Source organism: Pogona vitticeps, chromosome 8 (genome assembly GCF_051106095.1).
Source record: "Pogona vitticeps strain Pit_001003342236 chromosome 8, PviZW2.1, whole genome shotgun sequence".
Classification (NCBI taxonomy): Eukaryota; Metazoa; Chordata; class Lepidosauria; order Squamata; family Agamidae; genus Pogona; species Pogona vitticeps.
The window spans coordinates 3,585,643-3,605,504 of record NC_135790.1 but is presented as its reverse complement, the minus strand read 5'-3'; the positions used below and the strand labels follow the sequence as shown (position 1 = coordinate 3,605,504).

The 19,862-nt window shown below is 43.4% G+C and overlaps 1 protein-coding gene across 4 annotated transcripts in view; it reads right to left on the bottom strand.

Moving 5' to 3' along the window:
• ZMAT4 (zinc finger matrin-type 4) overlaps nt 1-19,659 on the bottom strand; it is a 127,390-nt gene extending 107,731 nt beyond the window's left edge. For all 4 annotated transcript variants that reach the window (XM_020780399.3, XM_078379683.1, XM_020780398.3 and 1 more), the window contains exon 1: nt 14,834-19,659. The gene's annotated coding sequence lies outside the window, so the exon portion shown is untranslated. The remainder of the gene's footprint in view (nt 1-14,833) is intronic.
• Nucleotides 19,660-19,862: the final 203 nt, after the last annotated feature.

The following is a 19,862-nucleotide window of genomic DNA, read 5'->3' as shown; positions in this document are numbered from 1 at the left end:
CCCAGCATTTTATATTTCCAGAAAAGAAAAAAATGAACATTAAAGTTGGCCATCAATGTCCCTTCTAAACCCTGCTTGGCAAGAGAGAGAGAGAGAGAGAGAGAGAGAGAGAGAGAGAGACTCAACGTTAACATCAAAACCCGACCATGTCTAACATAAAACATATTTAAAGCTCCTTTTCTCTTTTATGAAAAGATTCTGCTCTTGACCTTGAGAAAGGCTGGCCAACCTTCCGAGACAAAAAAAAGCAAACAGGTCCTTCAAGTGCCCGTCTTAAGCTCCCCAGCACAAGCTGCCAGTTTCGATCTCTTGTCATTTGTGCCTGGAATGGATTAAGGACCCTTTGAAGTTTGGGTGCTCGACAGAGGCGCGACAGTGTGCTCAGACATGTTCAGGAAAAAAAGGAAAGAGCACAAGTCTCTTCTTTTCAGATTAGCTTTCCCTGGACTCCAGCTGTGTCGTGCAACACACAAGGACAGACGTACAAACCCAGAAGCCACATGGGGAGGTTCTGAAGAGTGTCTCCAAATATTAGCAAGGTTTTCTGGCAGTTGCAGAATATGTGTGTTTCTCTGTGTGTGATAATATTTCATTTCATGCTGAGCTTCCTTCATGGTATGCTTTTTTTTTTCTTTTTTCTTTTGGCTGGAGAACTACCTTGCAAAATCTAGAAAAAGTAATACCCCAGAACAACAGGATTCTGGTTCCCGTGTTAATTCAGTCACTGTGAAATTCATACAATCCTGTCTCCGTCTCTGGACCGAAATCAAATTCTTCCTGATTCCCTCCCCATCAGTCCCAGCTCTGTAATCAAGTATATGTTTATCTCCAGCCACTTTTTGTTGAAATGGGACAAAATCGCTACTGGAGGAAATAAACGAGAGGATTGCCATTGTTAGTAAACAACAAATTAAGCAGGCAATAAAATTAAATGACTCCCCTGGGAGTGTTTCCCCAATCCAGGGTTGTCGTATGGATTGTATCTCCCTCGGCAACTTTATTGCCTTTTAATTAATAAAAGCATAAGTGAACAGGGAGACTCTGTAAGACAGACAGCTTCCACCCCATCCAAACGCCACATCTGACTTTGGGTGGTTGAGGCTTTGTTACATTGCATCTGGTGACAGGGGGGGGAAATGGATTCCTGTGAAATGTGGTGCTGGAGGAGAGCTTTGTGGGCGTGGTGGACTGCCAGAAAAACAAACAAGTGGGTTCTAGATCAAGTCAAGCCTAAACAATCTCAGGAGGCCAAAATGTTGACACTGAGGCTGTCCTACTTAGGGAACATCACGAGAAGGCAGGATTCTCTGGGAAAGACCATTGTGCTGGGAAACATGGGAAGCAGCAGGAGAAGAGGAGGATCAAATGCAAGATGGGCTGACCCTCTCAAGGAAGCCACGGGCTTGAATCTACAGGGCAGACATTTTGGAGATTGCTCATGCATAAGATTGCCATAAGTTGGAGGCAATGTGATGGCATATAGCAACAACATTTGGCCGTGTTACCTGGTGGTCCTTCTGGTGAAGGAAAAAAAATCCCCATAAGCTATCAGCCTAAGGGCACAAAGCCAGCATAGGAAATCCAACTTTTAGTTGTCCTCTAAGATGATGGAGAGGGGAAGGTTGCTTTGGCATGCCATCTTGCACAATTACAAAGGGTGAACCACAAAGGGCTGACCCTCTCAGATAGTCTGCATGATGCTCAGAGGAAATATCACCCCTCCCCTTCTACTTACCCAAGCATATCTCATCTGATGCACAACAACAGGAGGGCTAAGCTGGTTCACAATGTCATATGAAAAGGTCTACCTCACACCTCCTGGGACTGGCAACAGGAGATCCTCTCACTCTAGACACCCATGGATTGCTAAGACTTGCAAAGCACGGTGGTGGGGAAAAAAATAGACACCCGGAAACTATTGTGACCACTTGAAAGACATGCAGAATTTAAAATGTGCACGCTTGACATACACACTGAAAAAGGCTTTTAATCAGGGAGGAAACTCCGGGCGCACATGCATATGTTATTAAAACTGCTTTCCAAAATGTGCACGTTTTGAATCAAATAAGCACAAATTGCCAAGCAGGAAGGAGAGAAGCCTTGCAACTTGTTACAGAACTGGGACAGGATGAGAATGCTAATGGGGTTTCACCCAATGCAATGAAAATGAGACTCACAGAGCCGCCCTTACCTAGGCAGAGTCAAATCTATTTGCCGTTTAGCAGAGTAAAATAACAGAACAACAAACACGTTCGCTCTCATTCCAAATTCCCCTACACGATGCCGTCATGCAAATCAATTTGCCAGCTGCAGCATTATTTACTAATGGCTGGAATCCTGTTGCTCAGTGTAGTAAATTGAACCTAGAGCTGGTCTACCAAAAAAAATGGAACTTACAGGGGAGCTGACTCACCAAATCTCCACTGATTCAATGGGCCTACTCCAGCTGTGACTTACAGTGCTAAGCAACAGGATTTCAGCCAGTGTGTAACAAACTGAAGAACTTTGGTAAGAAGAGAATATGGTGCGGATGAGAGTTCTGTGAATATTAAAGACTGGACTGCTTAAAAGAAAAATAAATGGATTCTAGATTGAATCAAGGCTGAATGCACTCTGGAAGTGAAAATCACTCTGTTGAGGCTACTTGTATTTTTTTTGGGGGGGAATAGTAATTGCAGCAAAAGTGGACAATAGGAGGAAATATGAGACAGACAGACTTAGTAAAGGAAACCATGGTCTCCAGTTTGTAAAAACTGAAAAGGGCTGTAGATAATAGAATATAAGGCTCCATAAGTGGAAAGGGATCTAATGGTGCATAACATTCATAGCAGTATCAATATAACAGATTTAATGGAACAGTGTTCCCCACTCACAGTAGGATTCCTGACTGCCTGAGAGCTTCCACCTCCATAATTCAAAAAATAAAAAATAAAAACAGCAGCTAAAAGGTGTGTGGAGGGGGTGGTGGCATTTCAGCAAAACAAACAGAAGGGAAAGCATTCAAAAAGGCAAATCTTCCTGCAGTCTAGTTCAAGGAGAAAGTGATTTGTGCAGGAATTGACCCCTAAATCACACTGGCTGTTATTGGAGCAAATCAGGAGCCGATCATCTCAAATATCGGTGGCCATAATTTGGAATGATCTGATATCTATCTTCCATATTTTATACCTTTGCCAAAAAAGGAAATAAAATAGGGCGCACCCAGGGATCTGGCATGCCCTCCCAAGGTTTGCTGTGGCATTATTACATCATGAATGTATGGAGATGCAGCCCAAATCATCCTCAGAAAACACTCGTGGGTGCAACAAAATAGTTCCATTCAGCTTTCTGGTTTGGCTCTTTTGCTCTGTTTCTCCCCCTGTGTCAAATTTTAGTGGCAGGCTCCTTGGGTCAGAGGTCTAATTCTGATCTATAGTGTTAACGTGTGCATGTTTTCACACACACATACATAGGGCTGAAAGCCATATCACATGATACTGAAAAGAGAAGCATGGAGGTCGGTGGTGGTCTGCTTTTGAAACAAATGCCTTCAAATTTGGGATGGAAAGAAGCAAAAGGTTATTGGTACTTTTTAATTGAGCAAAAGAGAGGGGGAGGGAGAATTTAACCTATATCCCACCCTCCCACCTCAAATTTGCCTGTTAAGGCACAGATCAGTAAAGGCTTGGGTCTTGGAAGTCAGTGCAGTGTTGATATCATTTTAGCTCCTTGCATGTGATTTGCAGGAGCTGTCCATGGTACCGAACCATATTTGCTCAATAGATTCAGCACCATGGATAGCTTCTTTTGCCAGCCTACTGACATGGGAGCCACCAGCCTCCACTGGCAGAGATGAATGGCATGGCCATGCACCCCACATGCATTTTAACTCTCACAAATGATACTTTCCCACTATTTCTTTTTGAGTGAGAATAAAATATGGAGAAAATGTAGACATGAACATAAAAGGTTTTCAACTGATGACATGGAAAATGCTGAAGGTCTCTATGAAATCAGGAAAGACTGGAAACCTTTGATTGCACCAACAGTAAGGAGGTCAGTAGGTGAAGCACCCACAACTGAAGAAATCACAAGATGGATCATTCTTTTAAAAAATCTGTGAAACAGCAGGTCATAAAGATAACATGGTGAAGAACACTCTAGTTTATAGTATGCACTGGAGATTAAAAGCAGAGAGTGCATGCCAGAGTTTAGCATAACCTTATCATTCCATCCAGGAGTGGGGAAAGTTTGACCCTCCAGGCTACACTTTGGAAATATAACTATTATGGACTACAGCTTCCAGAATTCCTCAATAAGCCAAACAGTGGCCAGAATCCAGCAGAATATTCATGCCAGCAGAACCCCACTGGCATAACAGAGAGCAGCAAATAACTGTTAATTTACAAGTTGCCAATTGGCTTCTTCGTCGCACATGAGTTACATACACTAGTCAGCATACAGTATAACTAGGAATTTAATCAGGGGACTCTATAATTATCAGCTTTTCAGCACTCCAAGTAAAACCCTTGCAGGTACACTGGTGCAAATATTAAATTAGATCCTCGGCAGTAATTTCTTTCCAAATTCTGTTCCAAATGTGAACTACTTTGTTACAAATAATGCATTGCATGTAGCTTCTTCCTTTTCTCCAATACCTAAGGCTTAACAGACTTACATTATAATTATAACACAACAAGGAAAACATTCTCGTTGAGTTTTTTTTTGTTGTTGTTGTGTGTCTAAAAGAAGTGGATGCATTCACACAAAGTTGGTGTGGTTTTTACCCTGCAAATTAAATCATTCAGGATAAATGATAAATATATTTCAAAAAGCACCTGCTTTTATCTTTACTCTTATTCTGAGCAAAATAAGTTTGGGTTCAATACTGGGAATGAGATAAGACTCACATTAAATAAAATTAACAAATATAACAATGGGTGAATGCATATGCGTACTACAACTATTTCATTCCTTTTGAGTATTTACAAAGATGGAACTAACTATTTTGGGGAGCCTTGGGGGAAAGTAATTTGATCAATTTGGAAAAGTAACTTTTAAGAACCCACACCATAATTCTATTTTCTGCCAGCAAACTGTAAGAATACTTGCCATGAATCTTTATTAGCAAGGTAATTGAAGGATCATGGAAGGGGGTGAGCTTAACAGAACCTGCAAGAGCTTGGGGGCATGGCTTGCCCCAGATTTTCCCAACTCAGAAATGATGGGAGTTGTAGTCCAACACAGCTGGAAAGCAGGATCTCGGGGAATGCTGGCTCATCCCACTGATTGTGTGTTGCAGTCTCTTCTGGGTGCAGCCACTTGGAGCAAAATCAGTGTTTTGATAGCAACAGGAGCAGCTGCATTGAGTTCTAGCTGTAGTGATGATATGCTTTAGGCAAACCATGAACTCCAGACCAACCTACGTCAGGCAATCCAGCTCTCTGTAAGTGGATGTGTAAAATCCATACCAACCCACCTCTAGAAGCCTCTACCATTCTTGGAATAAAAATACAGTCTTAAGACCATGTTCTGCTAGTACCTGCATTAAACCACCTTTTTAAAAAAATACAGACACAGGATTCACTTTGCAAGATTTAGAGGCAATAGATCTCTTTTTTGGAGCAGTACTTGAAAAAGGTGGAAGTTGGGGGGAGTATTGATCTTAAAGCCATGTCTTATGCCTGAAGGAAAAGCATACACAGGGTGTTTTATGCTTTGTTAATGAAGTAAGTAATGAACATAGTCGGAAAAGGAGTGCTAAGGAAACCAAGGAAGGAGCCCAAGAAATACCAATAAAGATCCAAAATGTAAGGAGCATCTTAAGAAATGTAAATACCATGGAATTCAGTCGAATGAACAGCCCATAGAGGGGGGAAAGTCAGAACAGAGCAACTATTTTAAGATAAAGAATGCAACATACAAGAAAAACTACAGTGGGTCTTGAGAACATGCATAACGCAGGGATATGTATTTTCTGTTCCCTCTCATGGCATGGAATCATGGACTCGTAACAGAGGTAGCTATAAAGAAAGTTAAAAGTATTTGATTACAGGATACTAAGAATTTCTTGGATTGAGAGTGAGGCCAATGAAGAAGCACTAAGGTGAATGAATGAATACAAAGAAACTATGAAACGCATAAAATGCAGAAATCTAGGATGATTTGGTCGTGTGATCGAACAAAAGGCCCAGGTTGTTAAAAGTGATCATTTGAGATGAAATAAATGGGGAAAGAGGGGAAGGAAAGGGAATTTATGGACTGAAGAATCTGTGCGACTAGTTTGGAATCAACCCATCACAATTTATAGCTGTCACATTCAAAGTCAGGAGAGCCATCATGATGCTCACCTTCTAGTAGGAACGGAGCGAGAAGCATGGTATTATCACACATGGATTTGGGACCCTGGCTTTCAGCAGTGCAGCTGCATCTGAATCTTAAAAGTGATTGCAACTGACTCCAGGTGAGTTAAGATACAAAAACTTGTGATTCATACGAAATCGGGTGTCCAGTGTTCTGGATGTTCGTTATCTTTGAGAATCTTTATATATTAAAGCAGCACATTTGTCTCTGCAGGTAGAGTGTCTGGCTGCTTATTTGGCATTGATCTTTCCAGGTGAGGCCCCAGGGAGGAAGAAGAGGGACAAAGGCAATTAATTAGCATAATATAATGCAGATGCTGAGTGAGAACCTGACCCACCAGTTTGCCGTGGATGAGACATAAACGCTGCTGTTTGAAGGGCTGACTATGCTTTGCAATTACTTGAACGGGGCAAGCATTTAGGGTGGATGCAGAAAACTGATTCTTTCTCTCCAGCAGGGAGAAGGCTCCTTATTAAAGGCTTCCCTCCCCCAGCCATATTTGCACCAACAGGATTTTGTCCAAACCTTTAAAAGTTGCTTTTTAAAAATCCATACCTGTTATGTCTTCAAAAATAATTACTTCTTGTTAAAACTTTTTTGTCACCTCCCACTGTCTTCTCTTTTTTTCCCAAAAAGGATTGGAAAGAGAATAGCATAGAATTTCATCCGTCTCACTAAATGGCCCCAAACATACCGAGAACCTGTAATGCCAGTGAAAGGATTTTGCTCCCAATTGTTAGATTCCATTCGCAATTCGTTGCACACATCCCATCATTTCAAGGGAATGGGTTCTTCATAATTTTGTAACTAGCGTGGTTCTACACAGACTCTCTGATTCAGTTTGTATATCAGCGCAGTGCCTCAAAATACGTCTCTATTTGATCCAGAGTCACTTGTGTACTGAACCAAAATGTGGTTTTCTCCACTCCCAAACTGAATCAGTTTCCATGGGATCCAAGACCTCATTGAAATTAGTCCCAACCAGGCCAATTCAGGGTGCAATCACACAGGTACAGTTTGGACGACTTGTGTTGTGCTCAGGTGTAAGTTACTTCCTGGTAATCACATTATATATTGGCAACAGCATTCCAGCCCAGTCCTTATATATCCCTAAACTGGACCTTTTTGTCAAGCTGTAGAGCTAGTACTTTTTTTGGGGGGGGGAGCAGGCTGGACTGATTCCCCAACAGATGGACAGGTTACTTTAAGAGATTCACTCCCTGGAAAGTGAACTGTTTGGTTTGATCCGACATGCACCTTCCTCACCATCCAATTGCACTGTCAGTTCAGAACTTGTAATTAGGGCACATCTTTATTACAGCAACTAACTCATCCTTCCCAAGCTTTGGGTAGAATCACAGTCGCAGTGCAACCACAATGGGAGAAGGCTATTCTCATGAAGCCCAGCGTATGGATTTCCCAGATGCATCTGGTTGACCACTGCAGGAAGCAGGCTGGCGCCCAAATCAAGTCTTGTTGTAAAGCAGGATAGGGACATCAACGAAGCAGATTCTAGACCCCAATAACAGTCATTCTAGCTTTTTAAAAATCAGTTTGCCAAGGGACGTGCCTGTTCATCAATTAACTGCTTTACCTCTCAATATTTTAGCTACCCTCCCAACTGAAAATCCACAAGTGTCTGCCATCAAGAGTTTGCTACCATCATAACAAGAGATGGGCAGAAAAACAGAAAACCAGCCGTTCATGGTGGTTCATGACTCACCCTGGGAAAACAAACCAGTTCACAGTTTGTTTTTCTGGTTTGTGTCCAGGTGACCCACCAGCAACTTCTCGCCTCCTCCTCTACCACAGGCCCACCCCCTTCCCGGTGTCCCCATTGCCTCCCCACCTAACCCTACTGTCACTTCCACCACCACCTCCTCCTTCTTTTCATCCTCTGCTGTCATTCTCAGAGGCAGCCGGGTGGCCTGTCCTTCCAGGATCTGGGCCCACTGCCTCTGTGCCTGCGACCGCCTACCAGCCAGGCAGCAGGATCATGCTCAGCAAAACAGATCCCGGCTTTTGCAGTCTTCCTGGTTTGCAGTTTGGCTCTTGTCTATCTCTGATCATGACACAATCTGTCCACAGAACAGAAAGCTAAAATCAGAAAAGGAAAAGGAAAATGTGGTCCTTCCATCCATCCGGTGCCACAGAACTCACCGTGTGGCCCAAGGTCAACCAAACCTCTTCACCTATCTCACGGGGTTTTGGTAGGATCTGTGCATAGGTAGACTTGAGCTCAATGGATAGAAGATAGAAATGTCTACTGGAATGGTCACCTTGCTTGGAGAAATCCACCATCCAGGCTCCTAGCTGAACTCTAGCAGCAAACCTGAAAAAGCTCGGTTTTTGGAGATGCCTCATGGACCGTATGGCCTCCTCCAATAATTCTCAAACTTTTAAATGCTTTTATTCATCCCTGGAATAGTGGTTCTCTCTCTTCCATTGCCATCCCTCTGACTTCCAACCTGCCCAACATCTCAGCTGCAAAATTCTCTAACGGCACCATTCTCTTAGGGCTCCAGAAGAAGCAAGCCATGATTCACAGGAAAGGGATCTCCTCCCCTCGCTGGCATCCTGGCCCTGAGACATTTTAAGGGTTCCTTCTGTGAAAATGTTCCCCTCTAAAAAAGAAACATCCAAAATTGCTGTAAGAAATGTGTCTAGGTATTCATGTTCAAAAGACTTAGTATGGTCTGTGTGCTGTTCTCCTTCCCTGTAAAAAATGCCTGCAATAAACATTTCCTCCTCACACACTTTAATATGTATGCAGGCATTTTTATTTTGTAGTACACTGGATGCTCTTTTGCAAGGCCAGAACAGAATAGGTACATCTTTATTTTTAAGCCCTAACCACTTTAGGGTTGTTTTTTTCCCCCTTCCTTTCCTTTTCTCAATAACAATAGCCTTTGTTTCTGGACTACAAAAACATCTCCTTGGAGATGAGACCAGAACCTCGGAGGGAAGCATTTCATTTTGTGGAACTGGGACAAAAGATAGTACACCAGAGTCCAGCGAGACTTTAGACAGGCTCTTGGGGGGAGGCAGCAGATGGACCGAGGGATGGAGGGAGCCTCACCCACACCCCTAAATTTAGGGGGGGGCACCCACTTGCTCTGCACAGAAGCTGCTCACGGTTCTGAAGGGGAAGATCTGCAGAAATGGCCTGAGATATTCTACTGGTCTTATTGGAGTTGCTACTATTTCCCAGACTGGCACCTATAGATCTGTGTGGGTGTTTATGAAGCCACCGTCGGCAGCAGCAATAAGGGTGGAATCCTAGTTTTCACTTCAGTGGGACCTGCTTGTGGGTAGACCTGCATAAAACTGAGTTGTAAAAGGTGTTGCTTCATGGTTCATTTGCTTCATTCAAAGCCGCTTCGTTCTATTTGTTTTGAAATAGCTTTGAAGTGGGTTTCTTTTTCTCTTCTTTTCAAGTTTGAACATTTTTTTAAAAAAATCCAGCTTTTATTCGCTTTGCATGTATCTGCTCGAGTGCTTCAGAGAGCACCAGTCTGAACATAAATACTAGATTTGACTGCGTAAGATTTGAATTATGTGTCTTGGCTCAAATGCAGCTCTGCCCTCCACTCCACCCAGCCATTGGGCGCTTGCTGTGTGCAAAGAAAAGAGTGTAGGACAGCCTTGCCCAACATGAGATCTTTCAGACAGGTTGGACTATAACGCCCATCCTCCCCAGCAAGAATGACACCAATGGGTGAGCAACCCAACATATCAAAAAGTCCTGTGTTTGAGCAGCAGGCCTTTCCCCCTCGGCTTCAGTCCACGAAAATAAAATTGCTCTCTGCTGATTTTTAATCTGGACACTGTATGTCCACGGAAATATCAGAGGTCCATGGATATAATCTGGATGGATGGATGGATGGATGGATGGATGGATGGATGGATGGATGGATGGATGGATGGATGGATGGATGGATAGACAGACAGACAGACAGACAGATGATAGATAGATAGATAGATAGATAGATAGATAGATAGATAGATAGATAGATAGATAGATAGATAGATAGATAGATAGATAGATAGATAGATAGATAGATAGATAGATAGATAGATAGATAGATAGATAGATAGATAGATAGATAGATAGATAATTAGAGTATAATCCACATTTGTATTTGGAAAACAGGAAAAACACAATTGCACTGACTGTTTTCTTCATATCCTGTCATGACCCTCATAGAGAGCAAATAGTACAGGGCAGAATTAATCCCCTCACCCTCTCTTTACAAACACTTTCATTTATTTCTCTTGCAATCTTTCAAATGTTGGTGAAAATGACTGGGTTTCCAAGGTAAGACCGGTCAAGTGTTATAGGTCCCAGCCCAAGGGAGGACGGAAGGAAGAAAGGCGGCTTTGCTGCGGCAGTTAGGATTCCCCCCGCGGCTTCCCCCAAATCTAGGTGCCCACGAGGTGCCCCACAGCGAAGAGCAAGAGAGTAAGCAGTGAGGGGACCCCCCACTCAGCATTTTGCAGCACAGCTCACAGCGCTTAGGAGCTGGCATGCTCTCTGTCAAGTGACTCAGTTCCCTGCTGCAGATCACTTTTGACTTACGGAGGAAGCTTGTGCTCCTCACATGCACAAAGCAACATGCCCTTTACCCAGGAGAAAGAGCAAACAGCAAGACCCATTTCTCCATCCTCAAGCATTTTCTCCCTCCTCTCTTGCTCCTCCTTCCTCAGATGAGTCATTCCGTCTGCAACCTTCTTTTCCAAGCCATCCCTCCTCGTCTTCTGTGTCAAACGAAAAGCCTTTCCCCCGGTTGGTAAGGAAGCAAGACCCAGAAGGAGACAACTCTTAACGTGCCACTCTGGCAAGCAAGGGCAGAGGGTTAGAGAGGGATCTCCCCGCTGTCATTCAAACCCTCCTCCACCCACCCACCCCCTCGTGCCTCATCAACTGCACCACTCTCGGGCATCCAGTGGGGAGCACCAATGCACGGAAAATCAAGAGGGAGAGTTTTGCCTCTGCATGCCATGCCAGGGGCAGATTCCAACCCATGGAAGCCTCACCTCCTGGCAAAACTCATGTGCCCCCTTTATCATTTGTAGAACTGCCCGTGGATGATCCTCGGGACACGACTTCGAAACAGAATTCGTATGCGGTGGGGGGAGGGATCCGATTGTATTTTCAATTACACCTGTTTGCTCAGCTCAGATACAAGCATCTCTGCTGCTGCTTGGAAAAGGCTACCAAAAATAAATAACCCACAAAAAACCACACAGCCCTTTCTTAGGAAGGACCAAAGAATGGATACAAATAAGAGGTTTCCACTGTTGATGTTTTCAGGGCAGGAACTTGATAGAAATATCACTCATTGTCACTCATCTTCCCGGCCAAACAAGTTTTGTAGGTTTCTGCCCTGTTCCCCAAATATCCAAAATGTGTTTAAACTGAAGGGACAGAAGGACAAGAGGAAAGTGTACAAGTGCTGCAGGCAACAGGGTCTCCATCACACTACCGCCTCAAATACGACCGGCCTTCTCCAAACTGAGGATACATTCCAGACTCTGGATTGGTCTAAGTAAGCATCCCCAGATGATTCCCCGTTTAAAAGCATCAGCAAGCCAATTCTGAGTTTGGAAAGGACATGCAAGCCAATTCTGAATAAAGGTTAGGAGAATCAAGTACCTTACTAAACTAGAAGCCTTGGGGACAGGGCATGAGTTTTACACGCAGGAGGTCCAAGGTTCATCAAACCACTTAGGAGAATTAAAAAGATCAGCAAGCCAATTCTGAGTAATGGGCCACAGACACAAAAACCTTACTAAACATAAACCTTGGATTTCTTTTCAGTGGCAAAAACAGAAGTCCAAGGTTCAGTCCATGGAATCTGATCTGCCTAAGACCCTGATGAGATACTACCAGCCAGAACAAACATTTAGACTTAAGAAACATACCTAACTCAACTCGGTGGTTTAGGTAAATAACTGCCTTTGGAGCCAGAGGTTGGGAGTTCGATTCCCCACTGGGCCTCCCCGAGACAGGCTGATCTTGATGACCCATAGGGTCCCTTCCAGCTGTGCAGTTCTAACCTTATTTTCAGCATCTATAATTTTCAGTGCAGCTTTGCAAAGCCCATCCAATATCTCATGGATATGCTTTCTTGCAATGAACCTGCACAGCAGATTTAAGATGGAAAGACATGCGCCTGGACCATGTTAGTAGCATTTAGTACCAGTTAAAAACACCCAAATATCAAATCCAGTAATTTCAACTACAGATAAAATGTTGCTGGATCAGCATTACCTATCTCAGGCTGTTTTTTACACACAAGGCGTTGAGAGATGGCTGAGTTGCCACCTCTGAAATCTGAAACCAACACATAATACTGATGCAAAGGTGCAGGTGAGACCACGTACTTATCTGCTTTCTATCCTGCATTAAAGATATTCCACCCATGTGCTCAAAGAAGCACAGCAAAATGTCCTGAGACTCTCATATAGGTGAAAAAACCCATACAGCCTTGTGGGTTTTTTTAATCCTTTTCAGACTGCCCAGATTACCTGAAATCTGGATTTCTCATTAGAGAACTGGGTCCAGTTGCAACATTTCAAAAAAAAAAAAAAACCCGCACAAACCAAAACTTGATTTTGCTCCCCCGCTCGTTAACGCCAGCCTTGCAGAAATTTAGCCCATGATTCACTTCCTAGCATGGAAAGGAAGAGTGAGCCAATGTTTACTGACTAATTCTCAGTACTTCAGATTACTGGAAAAGGAACACAGTTAAAATCTGGCGATCATGCCCCCAAAAAAACCTTGCTTTGTATCTCATCTAAAGCACTTCTAATATTCTCCACCTGGAAAACCCTGGAAAGGATCGCCATACTTCAGGATTGACTTGAATGGCACATGATTATTATTATTATTAATATAGCATAGCCCAAAGTAGAAAAATTGCAGGAACGTCCCAGGGAGAAGCACACAGCATTTGTGATGCACGGCGCTGCTTGGCCCATTTCTGGCTTCCTTGACACAGGGGTGCTGCTGGATCACGGCTGGCAACACAGGAGAAAAGTGTACGCCCAACCATGCATGCAGAACTTGGTTGGCGAGCTCAAAATAAGAAAATCTTCGTGTTCTGCTCCCGAGGTTCCGAGAACCAAGTCCAAAGAGGCAGGCGGCAGGCGGCAGAGGGCCCGATTCCCTGAAGCCGCTGCACAATCGGTGTTACAGAGAAAGTAAATTTGCCAGGATCCCATCCTCTTCTGCCTGGTGGCCTTTGATTTTTAAAGTGGTTTTTTAAAAAGGTTTTAACGCTTTAAAAAAAAAAATTCCCGATCTGTTTTACTATACATTGACTTAAAAGCCCCCATGGGCCTGACCATGCACTAACTTTCAAAAAAGAAAGCAAGCAACTGTTCAAAGTCCAAGAAGCCCTATGGCCAGCAGCATTTAAAATGTTATGAGTATTTTATGTAAATGCATTTTTTATATTTCGATGGTCTTGTTTATTTGCATTGTATTATTTCCATTTCTCCTTTTGTTAAATTGTATTTTAAGCCTCTTGGTTCTTATACATGTTGTAAATGACCCAGAGTGGCCTTTGGCCAGAAGGTCGGTATAAAAATGATGATGATGATGATGATGATGATGATGATGATGATGATGATGATGATGATGATGATGATAAGAGTCTTCCTGAAAGGCCCTATTGTTGTTCTTTGCTGCTAAGCCAGAACTGACTTTATCTTGACCCCAGGTGAGATACCCTGAATGGTCAATGTCATTAAAAGTTTTCCTGACATGTTTCAGAAGCCCAGGAGTCCTGTTGCTTTCTTCCTTTGCCCATCCGCAGACATCTGCAATGTCCTGAACAGATTTCCCCTGGACATTGCTGGATTTGGGGAACAGCCTACTCGAGTCTCGGGATCTGGGGATCCCTTTCCAAAGTCCAAGCATCTCAGGTGTCGGTCCTTCACACACTTACCCCCGAGCGAGCCTCACAGAACCCAGCCAGCTTCTCTACTGCATCAACATGCACCGAGGATGCTTGGAGGCTTAAAAATAAACAAATACACCCCCATGTTTCACTAGATGCACCTCTCGTGGCTTAACAGGGAGGCTCAGACGTGGCGAAAATTCGGACCTCCCTCGCGGCCAGCCACATAAATGCCCCGATCCAGAGTTCATGCTGCTTTCAAAGGCACCTACGCAGTCAGTCCTACCACCCACAGTAACCTCGGTCTTAAAGTCTGGCAGGGGAAAATAAGGAAAAACACTGCTACCAGTATTACAGTATTGTTGTTTTTTAAAGAGCCGAAAAATTGCTGAGCACCATGCCCCCCTCTCCTTACGCACACAACACCAGCCAAACACAGAAGCTGTGAGAGACAAAGAGACAGAAAGAGAGAGAGAGAGAGAGAGAGATTTTGGAGCAGCACTGATTTTCCCTAAGCAAACTTTTCTCCTGGCTGCAAAAGCAACAAGACGCCAGATGGCCTTCTGAACCCCAGATGGCTGTACCTTTTGCTCAGGAAGATGCAGAGCGAGCCGGCAAGAGCCAAGGAAGGAAGGATGCTCCAGTAACAGTCCCCACGATGAGGATGATGCCGGCGCTTGGATTCCTGCTTCTCTTTCTCACTTGCTGCAGCCTGATCTCTCAGCAGACCAGACCAACTGGGCTGGAAATGCATTTAGCAATTATTTGCCCAATCCAGGCTCCACCTCCGGCAGTTCCCATTGGTCGGCTGGTGCTACGCTCGCTGGCTAGCCCATGTTGGCTTTGATGCAGTCCTCCTCACAAGGGGCTGCTATGAGCGAGCGCATCCAGGAAGGCTAATTATGTGCTCTGTAGAGAAGCGTTGGGTCTCATTTCAGAATGAGCCAACTGGTGTCAATGGGAACAAAGGGAGCTCTCCCACGGAGGATGCCATGAGTCCTCAGGAATGCTCACGGACAACTCCGAGACCTGTTCACCCTGCACGGTCTCCGCTCCTCAAGATTTCCATGTCACAATTTTAATATCATGTTTATTCAACTCTTTTAAAAAATATAGTTCAGCAATTTACTGGAGGGTTTTTTTCTTCTGCTTTTAACGTCGCGATTTTCATTATATATGTCTTCGGTTCGTTGTTAGGAGAAAGATGGGGTAAAAATATTTGAAACAAATTAATTAAAGAATAAATTCTCTTTGGCACCCGGCTGAATTTTGCAACTTGAGATTCCTGCCTGCCCCCCCACATCATTTATTCTCTAGAACAGTTTTATTATTTTCTGTAATTTGCTCTAATTTCACGCTCGCTGCCGCAAAGAAGCAGTCTTTATTATAAATGACTCTGAAACTCTGTTCTTGGTACTAGGTGAAAAGGCAAGTTGCTCCCTAGGCTTCGGAAGTTTGAGTAAGCATTTGATGATCATCCTAGCTTTGTACGTATACAATAAGGGCTAGCAACATGCTTTTCAAATCACTAGGATAAAAGCATTTCAGTTGTGTGAAATTGGTGGTATTTTCTGGACACAATGTGAATCCCAGTACGTTGTTGTTTTTATGTGTCATCAACTCACGCTCAACTTATGATGACCCCATGAATGAGAGATCTCCAAAATATCCAATCCTCAACTGCCCTTCTCAGCTCTTGCAAAGTCAAGCCTGTGGCTTCCTTTAGGGAATCAGTCCATCTCATATTTGGTCTTCCTCTTTTCCTCCTGCTTTCAGCCTTTCCCAACAGCCTTTCCCTGTTTTTTTCCAGAGAATCCTGCCTTCTCATAATGCACCCAAATTATGGGATAGTAAAGTTCCCTTTTTCCCAAAAGAGTGCTCTGTGAGCATCATGAGGCATCCAAACAGCCAGAGATAGGAAACACAAGGAAGCGAAAGAATAATGTAGACAAGGCTACGATATACACTTTCTGTATTGTGGGCTGTTACCAGTGACTCTTTCCCCATAGATGAAATTTCTATTTTCCAAAAAACCACATGAAGACAGTGTTTCATTGAGAAAGAATCCTATTGATTATGTACATAAAGTGGAAGTGGAAAGCATAAACGTTTGCCACAGCAAATTGCAGCTAATTAATGAGCTACCCTGGCTGGGTATTCACAGCACAACTAGTTGCAGAACCACGAATGCAACCGGTACCTTGTTAATTAGTGTCAACTCACGATTCCATCTGTGCATCCATTAATTGCTAATGGGATCATGGGCTACATGGGACTTTTTGTTGTCCCAATATGTAGTATTATCTGGGACCAAAAAAAGTACCCCCAAAGCATAAAATCAAAGGTTTTCTAATAACAGGACAAATTACAGGACAAAAGGATGAAATTTGGAGACATCGTTTTACAACCAGGCAGGGTACAGTGTTTGGGATTGCCCATGCTGCTCTACTTCCAAATAAACACTTGATGTTGGGTGAAATAAAAGATCATGTCCTAGTGTAAAGTAGGGTTTAAAAAGAAGAAGAAGGTGATCATCTCATCAGGCTGGAATCTTGCAAAACAATGCATGCCATGGCAGGATCAAGACACCGCTTCCCCTTTCCAGTGGAGGGGTGTTGCCTCAGGTAGTGAAATTTCTTGGGCTGGGAGAGTGGAGTAGGTATGGCCAATTCCCCAGACATGTCTATTTCCCTTTGGAAAAGGTGTGGAAGTGTCCATAGCTCAATGTAGGCAAATCTGGTTTATGTGCTCTGATGGGGGAACCAGTCTAATTTGACTGGAAGGGCTCAGTGCGGGGGGGGGAGGGATAACATTCAAGGTCCCACTCAGTGCTATAGAGATAAGACACCATCTCAATTTGGTGTTTGGGTGTGGTAAGTGGGAGATGTCATCCTTTAATGATGATTGTCCTGAGTCTCTGAGCCATTCCATTTCCCCTCCAACCGTGCTTCAGCACCATGGCCAGCTCCTTGAAAGTGTTAAGAAATTTATTTTCAGTCATGCTTATGGCTAGTATAAATAGTACCATTTTGTATTAACATGCCATGTTAGGAATTAAGAATCTTATAAGCATCAAGCCCTGGCCATTTTAACTAACCTAAGGAAAGGAAAGTGTAGAATGTGTTGTTAAAAGAAATAAGGAAACAAGAGCAGAGGGGGACACGGGAATGTTATAGATGAGAGAGCAAAGAGAAAGAATCCTAAGCTTTAAAAAGAGATCAGAAGTCAGCTATACCTGAAATCATCCACACTAGCTAGATAAAGCCCACGATGCGTGACTGGTAGGGTAAATAAATGCTAGCATACATCTGTAAACTGAGATACGTTTTTCAGGTATTAACCCATGAGTATTTGTTTATTCTGCAGAATAAATCATTACAAATCCTTTCATAGTGGCTGTTCCCTTTTTCTCCCACCTTGCAGGTAATTGGAATTCACCTACCAGGTGTTCGAACTGCTAACTCTTGCAACGAATTTTTGTACTGCTGTTTACCAGGACTGAATTTTTATTCAGTAATGGAGGAGAGGGCCTTGTTGTGTCTCTTGATGCAGCTGGAAAATGTTTTGGGCCAGCCCTGTCTCCAGCATAAGATGCAGAACCCAGATTGCAATGTATCTGATAGAAACCTGTGAAGATATACACTTTAAATTCTACTTGTCCCTTCCAACATTTTCCATAGCACTCAAAACTGATGGCACACATGCATAATTCCCCCGAATACATGCAGAATTGGTATTTATGGTCATGAGAAACCTAAGCTGCTATTTCTGAATAAAGCAATAATCTGTGGAGAAAGAGACAAAAATGACTGCTGGGTGGACCATATCCAGGAAAGTCAAGTCAAAAGCTTCAGCTGAAAATAGAGCCATCTGTACTTCCTGAGTTTTTATGTATGTATAGGAATGTATTTCCCTTTCTCCCATACTCAAAATGTCTGGGTTATTTCCATCCTAAATATGAAGAACTTTAGGGATTTCAGTCTATTCTTCAAAGTGAAATGAAATGAACCTCTAATGCTGGTGAAATTCAATTGGTGCAGCTCTTCTCATCCGAGAGAGGAGCATTTTACACTGGCTTGCCATATAGATTCTTTATTGTATATAAGCTCCCCGGCATGGAGTGGGTGGGGGGGGGAGAGAGCTGGCTCTCCTAATTAACCAGCAATATAGTTGAAATTCACCAGAATTCAAAGGTAGACTTTGAATAGTAACATAATGAAGGTTCTGAGCACAGGTAAATGAATCTGGCAGTGATTGTTCTGGGTTTTTCAGGCTCTTTGCCGTGTTCTGAAGGTTGTTCTTCCTGAAGTTTCACCAGTCTCTGTGGCCAACATCTTCAGAGGACAGCAACCTGTGCTCTGGTGTAGTTGGCTTGGGAGTGCCAATCTGGCAGTCTCAGGTGCTCAGCATTTGCAATCTGAAAGAATGTGCAAAGTTTGGGAAATCCTGATCTAAAATGAACTAAATCCCAATTCATGCCAGTCCTCCAGTGAATGGTGAACAAATCCACACACTCTTAACTTCCAGACAGATCACAGAAGGATCTAATTTTTCCTTCTGTGTGCTGAGATCATTTCTGTCCTGCAGTCACCCATCAGCCATTGATTAAAGACTGGGAGAGTGTTCTTTTTGATTCGAGATATGTCAGGATTGGAAGTGAAAGATTAGGCTCTGGGTTTTACTCCAAACCTTAAAAGATCAAGCCAAATATCCATCTGAACCTTGACGGAGCTATCCACAGTGCTGAACCTATCCAGAATTGTATTCAGCACCACTGGTTACTCTGTGAAGTTCAGACTAAAAATGAAGCAGCTCACTGCTCCTACAAAATACAAGTCACCAGCCCCTTTTCCTATAACAAGGACAACTGCAGCTTACGGTGGCAACTTCAGTGTGCACACCAGCACAAGGAACCAGCAGAAGGATGCCTGTGTGTGGAGCATAGATGCACAGGGCATGCACTTTGCTACTAGAGATTATTTATCTATCAGCTGTTCTAGGATTTAACTTCTAGATATCCTAAGGAAGGAGCTGAACCAGAAACCAGAGCTAGGAAAAATAGGGGGGGGGGGTAGACACATTCTGGAATCTTCCTACTAGCATGGACATTCACTATCTTGGTAAAAATATTTTGAGTTCACAGAAGTCACTTTCCAAAGTTCTAGATAGCACCGTTATGGTGCAATGTAGTTTGTAGTGTTTGTTCTTGAACAGGCAACCTGGACTCATTTGCTTTACAAACAACCCACACCTGCTGGAGACGTACCTTCATTGTTTAGCCTTGATGGCCACTGGTTGTAGTTGCTGGAGTGTTCTGGGAGGTGCCATCCACAACAGTCCCTTCCCCAGGTTCTGCCCTGAAAAATGGCCAATCTGGTAACGAACAACACAGAAGCCAAAGGCAAACATTGAACAAGAGTTCTGCCATGGATGAGAGCCATAGCTGGAGTGAAGAGGAAACTGGGTCTTTGACCCAAAGTGCTAAAATGGAAAGGGCACAAAAATTTGCAGCCAGAAGGGTGCAAACCAGCTTGTCAGTACTTGCTGCTGGAAGAATGCAAACCCAACCACTGCAAATGTGAAGACCAACTCCATTCTCTCCTTTTGGGGCAG